The following is a 16,726-nucleotide window of genomic DNA, read 5'->3' as shown; positions in this document are numbered from 1 at the left end:
TGATAGGGCAAACAGAAAATTCAGGAATATTACCATTTTGGACTGGATAATTATGGTGAGAGCTGTGGGGTAAGGCTGTTCTCTGTATTGCTGGATGCTTAGCAGCATCTCTGTTTCTAACTACTAGATGCCACCAGCATCTCCTTCTAAGCTGTGATTATCAAAAAGGTCTCCAGATACTGACAAATGTCCCCTGAGGGAAGTGGGGGAAAATCATTCTCAGTTGAGAACCACTGCTATAGAAGAACAGAACATCATCAATTAACTGGATCTAACTGACATTTATGGAATAATTCACCCAAAACAGGAGAATAAACATTTCTTTTAGTGCACATTGAACACATACCAAAACAGACCACATCCGAGTTATAAAACAAACCTGAAAAAAATTAAAATTGAGATAATACAAAAAAACTGTTCTCTGACTATAATGGAATTAGACCAAAAATCAATGACAGAATAGTAACAGGAAAGTCTCCAAACAGAAGTTAAACAACATGCTTCGAAATAATTCATATATCAAAAAGAAAGTCTCAAGAAAAATGAGAACACATGTTGAACGGAACAAAAATGAAAATACAAGATATCAAAATTTGAGGAGTGCACCTTCAGTAGTAATGAGAGAAAAATTTGCAGCATTAAATGTGTGTATTATAAAAGAAGAAAGCTTTCAAATAAATCATCTAACCTTTCACCCAGAAATAAGAAGAGCAAAATAAACCCAAAGCAAACAGAAGGAAAGACATAATAAACACCAGAAATCAATATAACTGAAAACAGAAACACAATGCAGCTAATCAACAAAGGCAAAAGCTGGTTCTTTAAAAAGATTAGTAAATTTGGCCAGGCCAAGTGGCTCATGCCTGTAATCCCAGCACCTTGGAAGGCCAAAGCAGGAGGATCACTTGAGCCCAGGAGTTCCAGATGAGCCTGGGCACCATAGGAGACCCCATCTCTACAAAAAAATTTAAAAATTAGTCAGGCATAGTGGCACATACCTGTAGTCCCAGCTACTCAGGAGGCTGGAATTACAGGCATGAGCCACTCAATTACAGGCATGAGCCACTTGGAAGAATCACTCAAGCCAGAGAAGTCAAGGCTGCAGTGAGCTATGATAGAGTCACTGCACTCCAGCCTCAGTGACAGAGCAAAACTCTATTTCAAAAAAATTTAAATTTAAATTTAAAAATTTGTAACTTTGATACACCTCTAGAAAGACTGACAAAGAGGAAGGATAGAACACACAAATTACTAATCTCGTGAATGAAAGAGGCGCTAATGCTACAGAGCGTGAAGACACTAAAAGGGTAAGAGACTACTACAAACAATGCTATGTACATAAATTTGATAAAGTAGATTAAATGGGCCAATTTCTCCCATAGACTAGCAAAACTTACTGAAGACGAAATGGTAATCCAAATGATAATCCTAACTATTAAGGGAATTGAATTTGTAGTAAAAATCTTCCCCCAAAAAGGAATCTTCAAACCAGACAGTTTCACCATGGGAACACATGTTTTAAAAAAAAAAAAAAATTCTATATAATCTCTTCTAGAAAACAGAAGAAGAGATAAACAGTTCCCAATTTATTCTATGAGGCCAGCATTACTTTCATACCAAAACCAAAGACAGTCCAAGACAAGAAAAATACAGGCCAATATGCCTCATGAACATACGTGCAAAACTTTTCAACAAAATATTAGAAAATCAAATCCAGCAACAGACAAAAAGAATAATACACCATAGGCTTTATCCTAGGAGCAAAATTGATGAAGAGAAAAACATTTGATAAAATTTATGTCCATTCACAATAAAAACTCTCAGCAAACTTGGAACAAAAGGAAACTAAGCTTGATAAAGGACATCTTAAAAATAAAATAAAACTTGGCCAAGCATAATGGCTCATGCCTGTAATCACAGCACTTTGGGAGGCAGAGGTGGGAGGATTGCTTGAGGCCAGGAGTTTGAAACCAGTCTAAGCAACATAGTGAGAGCCCCATCTCTGCAAACAATTTTAAAATTAACACTATGTTATACTTAATAGTAAAAGACAAAACGCCTTCCTCCTAATATCTGAAACAAAGGAACACTCTCACCACTCTTATTTAGAACTGTACTAGCCAGTGCAATGAAGCAGGAAAAATTAATAAGAGGCATACAGATTGGAGAGGAAGAAATAAAACTGTCTTTATTTGTAGAGAACATAATTGCTTGCATTAAAAAAAAGTATTTTTTAAATATCTTGAACCCATTTAATATGTGGGTTTAACATTCATGAATATATGAATATGCACAATTTAACCAATCATATTTCTATTTACCAGAAATGAATAATTAGAAATCAAAATGTTTTTTACAATACCATTTACAATAGTTCCCCAAAATAAAAAACCTTGCTATAAATCTAGCAAAATACATATAGGATCTGTATAGTGAAAATTACAAAATGCTTATGAAATATCCTAAAGGCCTAAGTAACTGAAGAATAACAAGTTCACTAATTGGACATTCAACATAGTAATGATGTCAAATCCATAAAAATTGACCTATTTTTATGGTCAATTTTCATTGAAATAGGTCAATTTTCATAAAACGGGTCAATTTTCAATTCTAACCTCTGGCAGAAATTTTTGTAGATAAGGTTATTCCAAAATATATAGAGAGAGGCAAAATAACTATAATAACCAAAACAATTATTTTTAAAAAGAAAATAAAATTGAAAGAATCACACTATTCAATTTTAAGACTTACTATAAAGCTATAGTATTTTATACAGCACTGTAATGGCAATGGGATAGACATATAAATTAATGGGAGAGGTGAGAGAGCACAAAAAAAGACCCACACAAATAATGGCCAATGGATTTTTGACAATAGCACAAATGCAATTCAGTGGAGAAAAGATGGTCTTTTTAAAATGATGTTGAATAATGAGCTTTAACCTAAACCTCATATCTTATATAAATATAGACTACACATCTAAAAGTGAAATATGAAACTAAAATGTTTGGAATAAATCATAGGAAAAAATATTTCATGTCCTAGGGTTAGGCAAATAGTTCATACACTTGACACCAAATGCAAAATCTATAAAAGATAAGATTGATAAATTGGGGTTCATCAAACTTTAAGATTTTGTTTTGCCAAAGACACTGTCAAGAAAAAATAATAAGACAAGCTAAAGACTTGGAGAAAATATTTGCAAATGTACCTGACAACAGACTTGTACTCAGAATATGTAAAGAACCCTCATAATTTGACAATAAAAAAACAAACTATTAAAAAGTGGGCAAAAATCTTGGATGGATACTTCATCAAAGAGTATGAATAGACAGCAAATAAGCACATTAAAGGATGTTCAAAATCATTAGCATTACAGTCCTGGAGATCACATAATTAATTTAATCAGCCTTTGTGTGAATGAATCTATTAGATTCCTTCCCAAGAGCTCATTTGCACAGGGAAGGAAATGTAGCATGATTAAACGGAGGAAACAAATTTAAAAAAAAAACAACGAAGGGTGGGCAGGGCCAAGATGGCTGACTAGCAGTGGTCAGAGGCTCCCACTGAGAAGAACCAAAACAGCATGAGAATCCTGCACTGGCAAGCGAGGTATCCATATTCTATCATCAGGACTGACTAGGTGGTTGGCATGACCCACAGAGAAAAATGAAAAGCAAGGTGGTGTGTTGGCCCACCTGAGAGCCACACAGGGCAAGGGGAGTCCTCACCCGCAGCCAAGGGAGGTGGTGAGTGAGCATGCTACCCAGCCTGGGAAACTGCTTTTTCCACAGATCTGTGCAACCCCAAATCAGAAGATCCCACTTGAGAGCCCATGCCACCAGGGCCTTGGGTCCCAATCACAGAGCCGCACAGGTTCTCAACAGCCACTCAGCTGGAATCTACCTAAGACTACCAAGTTCCCTGGGGGAGGGCTGGCAGCCATCGCTGCAGCAGCTAGCTGCCTAAGACACTGAACTCCCAGGGTTGGGAAGAAGGGCGGCAGCCATCACTATAGCTCCAGTGATTTTTCCCTGCTGGAGGTGAGGAGACTGGATGGCTTGGTCCCAAGAGGTATTCCCCACAGCACAGCACACTGGCTGTTGCAGACCATGACCAGACTGCCTCCTCAGGCTGGACCCTGACACATTCCTCCTCACTGGGCAGGGCAACCCTGCAGGAACTCCAGGAACTCCAGCAACTCTAGCCAGGGTCTTAGGGACAGAGCTCTGATCTCCCTGGGCCTGAGCCTCTAGAAGGAGAGGTGGCCATGGTCTCCATGGACCAGCAGACTTAATCTTTCCTTCTGCTAGTTCTGAGGAATCCAGGCAACTCAGATAAGTGAGTTTCTCCCCTAATGCAGCACTATCTCTCCACCAAGGGACAGCCAAAGTGCTTTGTTAAATGGGTCCTGGTTCCCATGCCCCCAAGCTGGGTGAGACCCCATAAGAGGGGTTGCCAGACACCTTATAGAGGAGCATTCCTACTGGCATCAGGTTGGTGCCTCTCAAGATCAGAGATCCCAGAGAAAAGGCAAGTACCCATCTTTGCTGTTCTCCAGCCTCCTTGGGTGACATCTCCAGGTGTGGGAGATACCCAGATGAATAGGGCCTGAAATGAACTCCCGGCAAAATGCAGCAGCCCTACAGAAGAGGGACCTGACTACTGAAAGAAAAACGAACAAGCAGAAAGCAACAACAACAGCATCAACAAAAATCATCCCCACAAAAATCTCATCCAAAGGTCAGCAGCCTCAAAGATCGAAACTAGACAAACTCATGAAGATGAGAAAGAACTAACGATAAAACAATGAAAATTCAAAAGGCCAGATCATTCTCCTCCAAATGATTGCAACATCTCTCCAGCAAGGGCACAGAACTGGATGGAGGATGAGATAGATGAATTGATAGAAGTAGACTTCAGAAGGTGGGTAATAACAAACTTCGCTGAGGTAAAGGAACATGTTTTAACCCAATGCAAAGAAGGTAAAAACCCATGATAAAAGGTTATAGGAACTGCCAACTAGAATAGCCAGTTCAGAGAGGAACATAAATGACCTGATGGAGCTGAAAAACACAGCACGAGAACTTTGTGATGCAAACACAAGTATCAAAAGCTGAATCAATCAAGTGGAAGAAAGAATGTCAGATATTGAAGACTATTTTATTGAATTAAGGCAGGCAGACAAGATTAGAGAAAGAAGAATGAAAAGGAAAGAACAAAACCTCTGACAACTATGGGACTATGTAAAAAGATCAAACCTATGACTGATTGGAGTACCTGAAAGAGACGGGGAGAATGGGACCAAGTTGGAAAACACACTTCATGATATCATCCAGGAAAACTTTCCCAACCTAGCAAGAAAAGCGAACACTCAAATTCAGGAAATACAGAGAACCCCAGTAGGATACTCCATGAGAAGATCAACCCCAAGATACATAATTATCAGATTCTCCAAGGTTGAAATGCAGGAAAAAATGTTAAGGGCAGCAAAAGAGAAAGGCCAGGTCACCTACAAAGGGAAGCCCATCAGACTAACAACAGCGGACCTCTCAGAAGAAACCCTGCAAGCCAGAAGAGAGTGAGGGCTGATATTCAACATTCTTAAAGAAAAAACATTTCAACCCTGAATTTCATATCCAGCCAAACTAAGCTTCATAAGCAAAGGAGAAATAAAATACTTTTTAGACAAGCAAATGCTGAGTGAATTTGTCACCACTAGGCCTGCTTTGCAAGACCTCCTGAAGGAAGCACTAAATATGGAAAGGAAAAACTGGTACCTGCCATTGCAAAAACACACTGAAATACAAAGACCAATGGCACAGTGAAGAAACTGCATCAACTACTGTGCAAAATAACTACTAGTATCATGATGATAGGATCACATTCACACATAACATTAACCTTAAGTAAAAATGGGATAAATGCCCCAATTAAAAGACAGACTGGCAAACTGAATAAAGAGTCAAGACCCATCAGTGTGCTGTATTCAAGAGACCCATCTCATGTACAAAGACATACATAGGCTCAAAATAAAGGGATGGAGAGAAATTTACCAAACAAATGAAAAGCAGGAAAATGCAGAAGTTGCAATCCTAGTTTCTGACAAAACAGACTTTAAACCAACAAAGATCAAAAAAGACAAAGAAGGGCATTACATAATGGTAAAGAAATCAATTCAACAAGAAGAGCTAACTATCCTAAATACATATGCACCCAATGCAGGAGAACCCAGATTCATAAAACAAGTTCTTAGAAATCTACAGAGATTTAGACTCCCACATGGTAATAGTGGGAGACTTTAATACCCCACTGTCACTATTAGATCATCAAGACAAAAAATTAACAAGGATATTCAGGACTTGAACTCAGCTCTTGACAAGTAAACCTAAGAGATATCTACAGAACACTACATCCCAAAACAACAGAATATACATTCTTCTCAGTGCCACATGGCACTTACTCTATAATTGATCACATAATTGGAAGTAAAGCACTCCTCAGCAAATGTAAAAGAACTGAAATCACAACAAGCAGTCACTCAGACCACAGTGCAATCAAATTAGAACTCCAGATTAAGAAACTCACTCAAAACCATACAACTATATGGATATTGAACAACCTGCTCCTGAATGACTCCTGGGTAAATAATGAAATTAAAGCAGAAATCAGGAAGTGCTTTGAAATCAATGAGAACAAAGAGACAACATACCAAAATCTCTGGGATGCAGCTAAAGCAGTGTTAAGAGGGATATTTATAGCACTAAATGCCCACATCAGAAAGTTACGAAAATCCCAAATTGGTACCCTAACAGCACAACTCAAAGAACTAGAGAAGCAAGAGCAAACAAATCCAAAAGCTAGCAGGAGACAAGAAATAACTATGATCTGAGCAGAACTGAGATAGACACACACACAAAAAATCCTTCCAAAAAATCAATGAATCTAGGAGCTTGTGTTTTGAAAAAAATAATAAAATAGACTGCTAGCTAGACTAATAAGAAAGAATCAAATAGACACAACAAAAAATGATAAAGGGGATATCACCACTGACCCCACAGATACACAAAAAACCATCAGAGAATACAATAGCATACCTCTATGCAAATAAACTAGAACATCTAGAAGGAACGGATAAACTCCTGGACACATACACCCTCCCAAGACTAAACCAGGAAGAAGTTGAATCCTTGAATAGACCAATAACAAGTTCTGAAATTGAGGCAGTAATAAATAGCCTATCAACCAAAAAAAAGCCTAGGACCAGACAGATTCACAGCCAAATTCTACCAGAGGTACAAAGAGGAGCCGGTACCATTCCTTCTGAAACTATTTCAAAAAATCAAAAAGGAGAGACTTCTCCCTAACTCATTTTATGAGGCCAGAATCATCCTGATACCAAAATCTGGCAGAGATATAACAAAAAATAGAAACTTTAGGCCAATATCTCTGATGACCATCGACGAGAAATCCTAGATAAAATACTAGCAAACCGAATCCAGCAGCACATCAAAAAGCTTATCCACCATGATTAAGCTGGCATCCTCCCTGGGATGCAAGGCTGGTTCAACACACACAATCAAGAAACGTAATTCATCACATAAACAGAACTAATGACAAAAAAAAATGATTATCTCATTATATTCAGAAAAGGCCTACAATAAAATTCAATATTCCTTCATGTTAAAAAACCCTCAATAAACTAGGTATTGGTGGAACATATCTCAAAATAGTAAGAGTAAGTATGACAAACCCATAGCCAACATCACACTGAATGGGCAAAGGCTGGAAGCATTCCCTTTGAAAACCAGCACAAGAAAAGGATACCCTCTCTCACCACTCCTATTCAACATAGTATTGGAAGTTCTGGCCAGGGTAATCAGGCCAGTGAAAGAAAAAAAGCGTATTCAAATAGGAAGAGAGGAAGTCACATTGTCTCTGTTTGCAGAAGACATGATCCTATATCTAGAGAACCCCGTCGTCTCAGCCCAAAAGCTCCTTAAGCTGATAAGCAACTTCAGCAAAGTCTCAGGATACAAAAACCAATGTGCAAAAATCACAAGCATTCCTACACACCAACAACAGACAAGTAGAGAGTGAAATCATGAATAAATGTCTACTCACAATTGCTACAAAGAGAATAAAATACCTAGGAATACAGCTAACAAGGGATGTGAAAGACCTCTTCAAGGAGAACTACAAACCACTGCTAAAGAAAATAAGAGAAGACACAAACAAATGGAAAAACATTGCATCCTCTTGGCTAAGAAGAATCATTAGCCAAGTAATATGGTCATACTGCCCAAAGTAATTTATAGATTCAATGCTATTCCCATCAAACTACCATTGACATACTTCACAGAATTAGAAAAAACTACTTTAAAATTTATGTGGAACCAGAAAAGAACCCATATAGAAAGACAATCCTAGCCAAAAAGAACAAAGCTGGAGACATCATGATACCTGACTTAAAACTATACTACAAGGCTACAGTAACCAAAACACCATGGTCCTGGTACCAACACAGACATATGGACCAATAGCACAGAATGGAGATCTCAGAAATAAGACTACACATCTACAACCATCTGATCTTCAACAAACTTGACAAAAACAAGCAATGGAGAACGGATTCCCTATTTTAATAAATGCTGCTGGGAAACTGGCTGGCCATATGCAGAAAACTAAAACTGGACCCCTTCCTTACACCTTATATGAAAATTAACTCAAGATGGATTAAAGACTTAAATGTAAAACCCAAAACCATAAAAATCCTAGCAGAAAATCTAGGCAATACCATTCAGGACATAGGGATGGGCAAAGATTTTATGATGAAATCACCAAAAGCGATTGCAACAAAAGCAAAAACTGACAAATGGAATCTAACTAAAGAACTTCTGCATAGCAAAAGAAACTATCATCAGAGTGAAGAGACAACTTACAGAATGGGAGAAAATTTTTGTAATCTACCTATCTGACAAAGGTCTAATATCCAGAATTTACAAGGAACTTAAACAAATTTACAAGAAAAAAAAAAAACCATCAAAAAGTAGGCAAAGGACATGAACAGACATTTCTCAAAAGAAGACATTTATGCCACCAACAAACATGAAAAAAAGCTCAACATCATTGATCATTACAGAAATGCAAATGAAAACCACAACAAGATACCATCTCACGCCAGTCAGAATGGCAATTATTAAAAAGTCAAGAAACAACAGATGCTGGCAAGGCTGTGGAGAAATGGAATGCTTTTGTACTGTTGGTGGGAATGTAAATTAGTTCAACCATTGTGGAAGACGGTGTGGTGATTCCTCAAGAATTTAGAACCAGAAATACCATTTGACCCAGCAATCCATTACTGGATATATACCCAAAGGAATATAAATCATTCTATTATAAAGATACATGCACACATATGTTTATTGCAGCACTATTCACAATAGCAAAGACATGAAATCAACCCAAATGCCCATCAATGATAGACTGGATTAAGAAAATGTGGTGCATATACACCATGGAATACTATGCAGCTATAAAAAGGAATGAAATTATGTCCTTTGCAGGGACATGGATGAAGCTAGAGGCCATCATCCTCAGCAAACTAAAACAGGAACGGAAAACCAAACAATGCATATTCTCACTCACAAGTGGGAGCTGAACAATGAGAACACACGGACACAAGGAGGGGAACAACACACACCAGGGCCTGTTGGCGGACAGTGGGAGGGAGAACAACAAGATAAATACTTAATGCATGCAGGGCTTAATAGCTAGGTGATGAGCTGATAGGTGCAGCAAACTACCATGGCATATGTTTACCTATGTAACAAACCTGCACGTTTTGCACATGTATCCTGGAACTTAAAGTAAAATTTTTTAAAAAACATTAATTTAACTTTGCCATAATTAACTCCTTGCTTGGGTGATTTCTAAATCTCAGAAATTACCACTAAAGAACTTATCCATGTAACCAAACACAACCTGTTCCCAAAAATCCAACAAAAATAATAATTTTAAAATATTTTAAACTTAAAAGAAAAGAAAGGAAGGAATACTTTGAAAGTAAAACTCATCTGCTTCCCAACTTCTTCAAAGGAGGCAATAATGTAGAGTAGGAAAAGCATGGATGATGGCGTTGACATGGGATTTTAAATCCATCTCCAATACGGTTCCAGGTCTTGAAGAACTCACAGTCCACTAAAAGACAGACACACTAACAGACTGATAATTACATAGGCCTTCCTATGCGCCAGGCATTGTGATAGTTTGTAAATAGGTAGAGGGTGGCCTGCAGTCAGCACAGCCACAGGGGACGAGAGGCCCTAATATACAGGTTGTGCCATGGCTATGTCTAGTGTCAGATTGCTTGCCAGTGTCTTAAGAAAGCCAGATGCCTGGCTTGGACTCTTGGGTGTGCTCCAAGGGACACTTTCACACAAACTCTGTACTCCTGGACTCAATACTTATATTTTTTCTAGTACTAAGTTAAATGCATCAAATTATAAAACCCTTTTCCATAATATTTTCTCACTGAGACTCCCAGGACTTGTAATATCTCCAGAACATATTTTTCCATTTTCTATAGGACTCAAAAGTAATATAAGCTCTAAAAAAAATCCACTGAAAAGTCTCTGTAAAAAGTGGAAGATGACGAGGACGCTGATGAAGAAGTTGATTGTTAAGGAGATGAGTGAGCAGGAAGAGGAGCTTGAGGATGAGCCTACTATGGTCCAAGATTATAAAGACCTGGAAAAAGTAGTGCAGTCTTTTCAGTACAATATTTTCCTGAGCAGAGGCCTCGATGTTGGGAGAAACAATGAGAAGATGGATTCTACAAAGATGAACTCAGGCTGAATGGGGGAAAACTGCAGAAGCAAAGCAAAATGGTCAAGGTGGGAGACACATTGGATCTTCTCACTGGAGAGCATAAAGAAGCAGGAACAGAGACAGTGATACAGATTCTCCTTAAAAAAAAAAAAAAAAAAAAAAAAAGATGTTTGAAGACAAGACTGAAAGTGAAAAATATAGAGCAGTGTTACGCAATGGTGAAAAAACTTAAAAGTTGCCTAAGAGGAGTATGTCTAAATAGATGAATTGCTTTATAGTGAGAAATAAAGAGACTGCGTAAACATTGTGCCTTCATCTTCATAACAAACCCCTGAAGTGACGATAATACTACTCAGCATTTACTGAGTACTTGCTATGTGCCAAGCACTAGTCTAACCATGTGTCATGTCTAATGCCATTTAATTATCGTGATTACCTTGTGAGATAGGTACTGCTAGTATCCTTGTCTCACAGATGAGAAAATCAAGCCTTGGAGAAGTGACTTCCCAACGTTAAACAATTAGGAAGCCACAACATTGGAAATCAAATTTTCCTGAATCTTGACACTGCCATGACCACTATGATCAAGGGAAGCACAGGCTGCAGTGGGAGTGCAGAGGAAGAGTGCTTTACCTAGTCCTAGCCTAGTGACAAGAAAACGTTTCCTATAAGGAAGTCTTAGCTGAGACCTGAGAACAAATAGGAGTCAGAAGGCAAAGAAGGTAAAGGCATGTGCAAAGACCTGGACAGTTCCCAGGAATTCTGAGTAGTTTGGTCTGATTGGAGTATAAGAGGAAAAATCAAGACAGGAGACCAGAGGTCAGGTCAGGAAAAGTTTTGCTGTGTGTTGTATTCATCAGAACTCTTGTGGTTTCAAGAAACAAGTCTGTGGAGCTACCCTAGAGAGAATCAGAAATGTACTGGTTCAAAAGCAGCATAAAATTGGACTTTATCTAGCCCGAAAATCTTTATCGTTTGATTGAATTATGTGGTCCATTTATATTATATAATTATTAATATATTTGGGTTTAATCTACCATCTTATTTTCTACTTGTTTCATCTGTATTTTTTCTCTCTTCCTTTTTCCCTTCTTTTGGATTATTTAAATATTTTTGTTACATTTTTACCACATTTGCTTTTACTTCTTTTTTATTACTTCAACCATTACTCTAGAGGTTATAATGCATATCTTTGGTTTATTATATTCTAATGTAAATTAATTTTTGCTTCTCAGACAAGGCAAGTCCTTAGAACAATTTAGCTACATTCACACTCTCCTACCTATGTGCTCTTATTGTCATAAATTTTAATTATACATATATATAATAAAACCCACCACATCTTATTATAATAAAGTTTTAATAATATTAATGTAGATTTACCTAAATGTTTATCCTTTGCATTAGTCTGTATTGCTCTGTACATTACCAGGCTTCAATCTAGGATTATGTTATTCTGCCTAAAGAATGCTCTTAGCCAGGCACAGTGGCTCACTCCTATAATCCCAGCACTTTGGGAGGCCGAGGTAGGCGGATCACTTGAGACCGGGAGTTTGAGACCAGCCTGGCCAACATGGTGAAACCCCATCTCTACAAAAAGTACAAAACTTAGCCAAGTATGGTGATGCGCACCTGTAATCCCAGCTACTTGGGAGGCTGAGGCAGGAGAATCGCTTGAACCCGAGAGGGGTGGAGGTTGCAGTGAGCCAAGATCGCACCACTGCACACTCCAACCTGGGTGAAAGAGCAAGACTGTCTCAAAAAACAAACAAAAAAGAATAGCTCTTAGTATTTATTTTATTGTGGCTTCATTCACAACAAACTCTCGCTTTTTGTCTGGCATTGTCCTTCATTTTTAAATGATACTTTTGTTAGGTACAAAATCCTAGGTTGATGGTTTATTTTCTTTCTCAACACTTTAAAGATGCCATTTCAGTTTTTATTTCTCTTAAAAAATAACTCTCCATCTTATTGTTACTCCTTTGAAGATAATGTTTATTTGTTTTTATTCTGGGCCCCTTTATTATTTTCTCTGGCTTTCATTTTCAGCAGTTTTGTTATGTACCAAAGTGTGGTTTTACCTGAATTCATCTTGATTTGGGTTCATAGTACTTCTTGGATCAGTGGTTTGATGTCTTTTGTCAAGTTTGACAAATTAGCTGACTTTCTTTCCTCAGGTGTTTATTGGCCTCATTTTCTTTTGCCTCTTTCTCTGGGGTGCCAATCACATATACATCAGGCCTTGTCCCAGTGTGTCTTACGGCATTTTCTGCACTGTCCATTGTTTTCCCTCTCCATGCTTTAATCTAGGTTTTTCTATTGGACCTGTTTTCCACTGTACTATCTGCCTGTCTGTCTCTTTTTCAAGAATGTCAGCTAATTGGAATCATACAGTATGTTGCCTTTTCAGATCAGTTATTTCATTTAGTAGTACACCTTTGCAGTCTCTCCAGGTCTTTTCATGACTTGGTAACTCATTTACTTTCATCACTGAATACCGTTCCATTGTCTGGATACACCATATTTTGTTTATCTGTTCACCTCTTGAAGACATCTTGGTTACCTCCAAATTTGGGGAATTATGAATAAAGCTACTTTAAATATTTGTGTGCAGGTTTTTAGGTGAAAATAATTTTTCAACTCATTTGGGTAAGTACCAGAGAGGACAACTGCCGGATTGTATGGTAAGAGTATGTTTAGTTTTGTAAGAGACTGCCAAACTGTCTTCCAAAGTGTTCGTACCATTTTGTATTCCCACCAGCAATGAATGAGAGTTTCTGTTGCCCCACATTAGAATCAGCGTTTTAGATTTTAGCCGTTCTAATATGTGTATAGTGGTAGCTCCTTGTTTCAAACACCTGTTTTTTGTTTTGACCATAATTTTAGTTGTTTTCAGCAGAAGTATGACTAAGACAAGCCTCTCCACCACACCAAAGAAGAACATGAGATTTGCTCTCTCCAATTCAAAGTTCAAAACTTCCGAGGAAAGGCTCTGATTGGCCCAAGTAGAGTCCAGTGCTCATATCTGACAAGGGAAATGAGACTTACACGATGACAACCTCAATGCAAACTACATGGTTGAATTGGGCAAAAGCATTTATTGGAAGGAAGGAAGCATTTCTAAAAAGCAGAAAGGAGTGTTGAGAACTACAGTCAACGGGTATCTATCACAGCGCCATGCCGAGAAGTGAAAACTTTACCACTTTACCCTTAGCCTAATAATACATCCTTAAGGCAATGCATTGGCACTGACATGGATGAAACACAGAAATAATTATTCATCTGAACATTATCTGATATTGCCAGATGGCTTTCACTATAAATAACTTATGAAGAATATTTTAAATCATCCATGTTTTTACTATAGTATCATACACATTGTTTTCACTTATGATTTTTAAATTGACATTGTTTCCATGAGTCTGTAAGCATCTTCCTTAATAATTGTGAGTATAGTTGGGAATTAAGGACACAGTCTTTGGAACCAGACTGTTAGTGTCAAATTCCAGCTCTGCCACTTGCTAGATTTATGATCTTCAGTCAGTTATTTAACTTCTCTGGGCCTCAATTTTCCCACTGAAAAGTAAAGATACTACTAATACTTACCATACTGGCTCATTATAAGGATGAGATTAGTTCATACATATAAAGCGCTTAAAACAATACATGTGTGTCCAAAACAAATACTTACTGTTATTGTTCTATTCTTACATAAACTTTTCAAAGAACCAGTCTTACATTAATTGGTGGTATTGGTTTCATTTTCTAATATATTAATTTATACTTTTTAAAAATTATTTTATACTGTCTGATTTCCTTAAGCTTGTCTTTTGAACTTCCTGGGACAAATATCTAATTTATTGAATTGCCTTCTTCCTATTTAATCATGAAAGAAGTTAATGCCATTACTTTATCTCTGATGATTGTTGTTTTTTCGTTATAATTTTTCATGTATCACTGAAGATTTACTTCTCTTTTTGACTCACGACTTGTTCAGTAAGATGGTTTTGGTTTGTTTTAATTTCCAAATGCTTGGTTTTCATTGTTGCTATAATGTGTATCTTTTGAGACTAGTTTCTGGTTTTATTATGTGTAGTCCAAAACCATGGTCTTTTCTGCTTTGGGGAATGTACTGCATTTTCACAATGGCCTAACATATGAACTACTTCTGTTCAAATTATCTGGACATAAAGAAAGAAGCCATGTTATTTATAAATACAGATGTGTATACGTAACTGTTACATCATGTCCATTAGTTTTGCCATTTAAATCTTCTCTGCCCTCATTTATTTTTTACGTGCCTGATTTGTCAAGATATGAGAGAGGGGTGTTTCTATCTTACATTATTGTTAAGAAATTTCTCCTTGCATTAAAGCTGTGATATTTGGCACACTGTTTCATGATGTCACATCTTCTTGTGAATTTTACTTTTATAAGTGTAAAATGAGCTATTAGTCCTATTTAGCATTTCATTATTTGAATTCTTCTTTATCTAAAATACAATTGCAAGCCCTTCTTTCTATGGTTTCTATTTGCTCTTCCCAGCTTTTCACAGTTGGACTTGTTTCTTCACTAGGTCATTGTACATTATAGGTAAGCTTTTCAATATAAGGATTTAACCCCTTAAAATTAACTCTTAGCCAGGCATGGTGGCACTATCTATAGTCCCAGCTACTCAGGAGGCTGAGGCAGGAGGACAGATTGAGCCCAGGAGTTCCAATCCTGCCTGGGCAAAATAGCAAGACCACATCTGTAAAAAAATACATGTAAAAAAGTAATTCTTATGACAACATGTATTGTAATGTACTTGTCGCAATTTTTTGTTTCTTTGCTATTTTCTTCATTTCCTTCATTGTTTTCTACACAAACTTTTTTTCTCCCAGTAATTTGGAAGGTGCATATAATTTGTTAAAATTGCATCTGTAGTTATTTCTTAATAAGTCCAAAGCATTTGAAACAACACTTATCTCTTAGCCTTGGGAGTAGAACGCACTTTAGTTCTTCCTCCATGTAAAACGAGATCATCAGCACACATGTTCCTTCGCCTTCTCCTTTTCCTGCTTCTCCTTTATCCCACCTTTATCAGTCAAACCTTAGATTAACTCAAGTCTTTATTTTCACTGATACATACTTTTCCCTGTTTTATTTCCATTTCCCGAGGCACTTTCCTCAGAATTGGAAGTAGGAGAAAAATTGATATAATGTGAGTTTCTCTTTCCAGAAGGCCTCAAACAATGCTTTATCTGAAAATAATTATTTTGCATACATAGGATTCAAAGGATTTGTGATGTTATGTGATAGGTTTTCATTACATCCTATGTTTAGTGTTTTTTTTTCCGTGTATAAGCATACCGCCAATGAAAGACGTGATAAAAGCACTTTAAATGTCTCCTTATAAATCCTGTTGTCAGTTTAAGAATGTTATTCAAAATGTAATGGTCTGATAAGAATATAAGGTTTTTAGAAATCTGTTCTAAGAATCTCGCAGACACAAGCACAAAATACAGTTATACCAAGACTATTACTAGGAGCTCTATATTTAAATTTCAAATAACTGCAGTCAGAAAGCTATGAAAAGCATGAGATTCTCTTTCTTCTTATAAAAAGGAGACATTGCCTACTTTTGATTTCAAGGGAAGAAGGACAATAGAGAGGCAGAAAGGAAGCGGCAGAAAGGACAGTCAAAATTTCTCCTCCAGCTGGCTAGAAATAGATGAAGATGGAGATTCTCCAAATAAAGGAGACCAGCCCTAGGGGTGATACTTTGACATCAACTTAATGCAAGCAGGACGACTTACAAATAACCCTTCCAACTGAGGTCTAGGAATCCATTTAGAAAGAAATAAGAGCTTTTTGAAAAAGTTTTTGAATTTTGCCTAGAAAGTTATATCTTTAA

The 16,726-nt window shown here is 37.2% G+C and overlaps 1 pseudogene; it reads left to right on the top strand.

The window, feature by feature from the left end:
- Window positions 1-10,028: 10,028 nt before the first annotated feature.
- Window positions 10,029-11,092, top strand: LOC110743405 (annotated as a pseudogene).
- The last annotated feature ends 5,634 nt before the right edge of the window (window positions 11,093-16,726 follow it).

Source organism: Papio anubis, chromosome 5, assembly GCF_008728515.1.
Source record: "Papio anubis isolate 15944 chromosome 5, Panubis1.0, whole genome shotgun sequence".
Classification (NCBI taxonomy): Eukaryota; Metazoa; Chordata; class Mammalia; order Primates; family Cercopithecidae; genus Papio; species Papio anubis.
The sequence above is the reverse complement of the archived record's forward strand: the minus strand, read 5'-3'. Positions and strand labels throughout refer to the sequence as shown.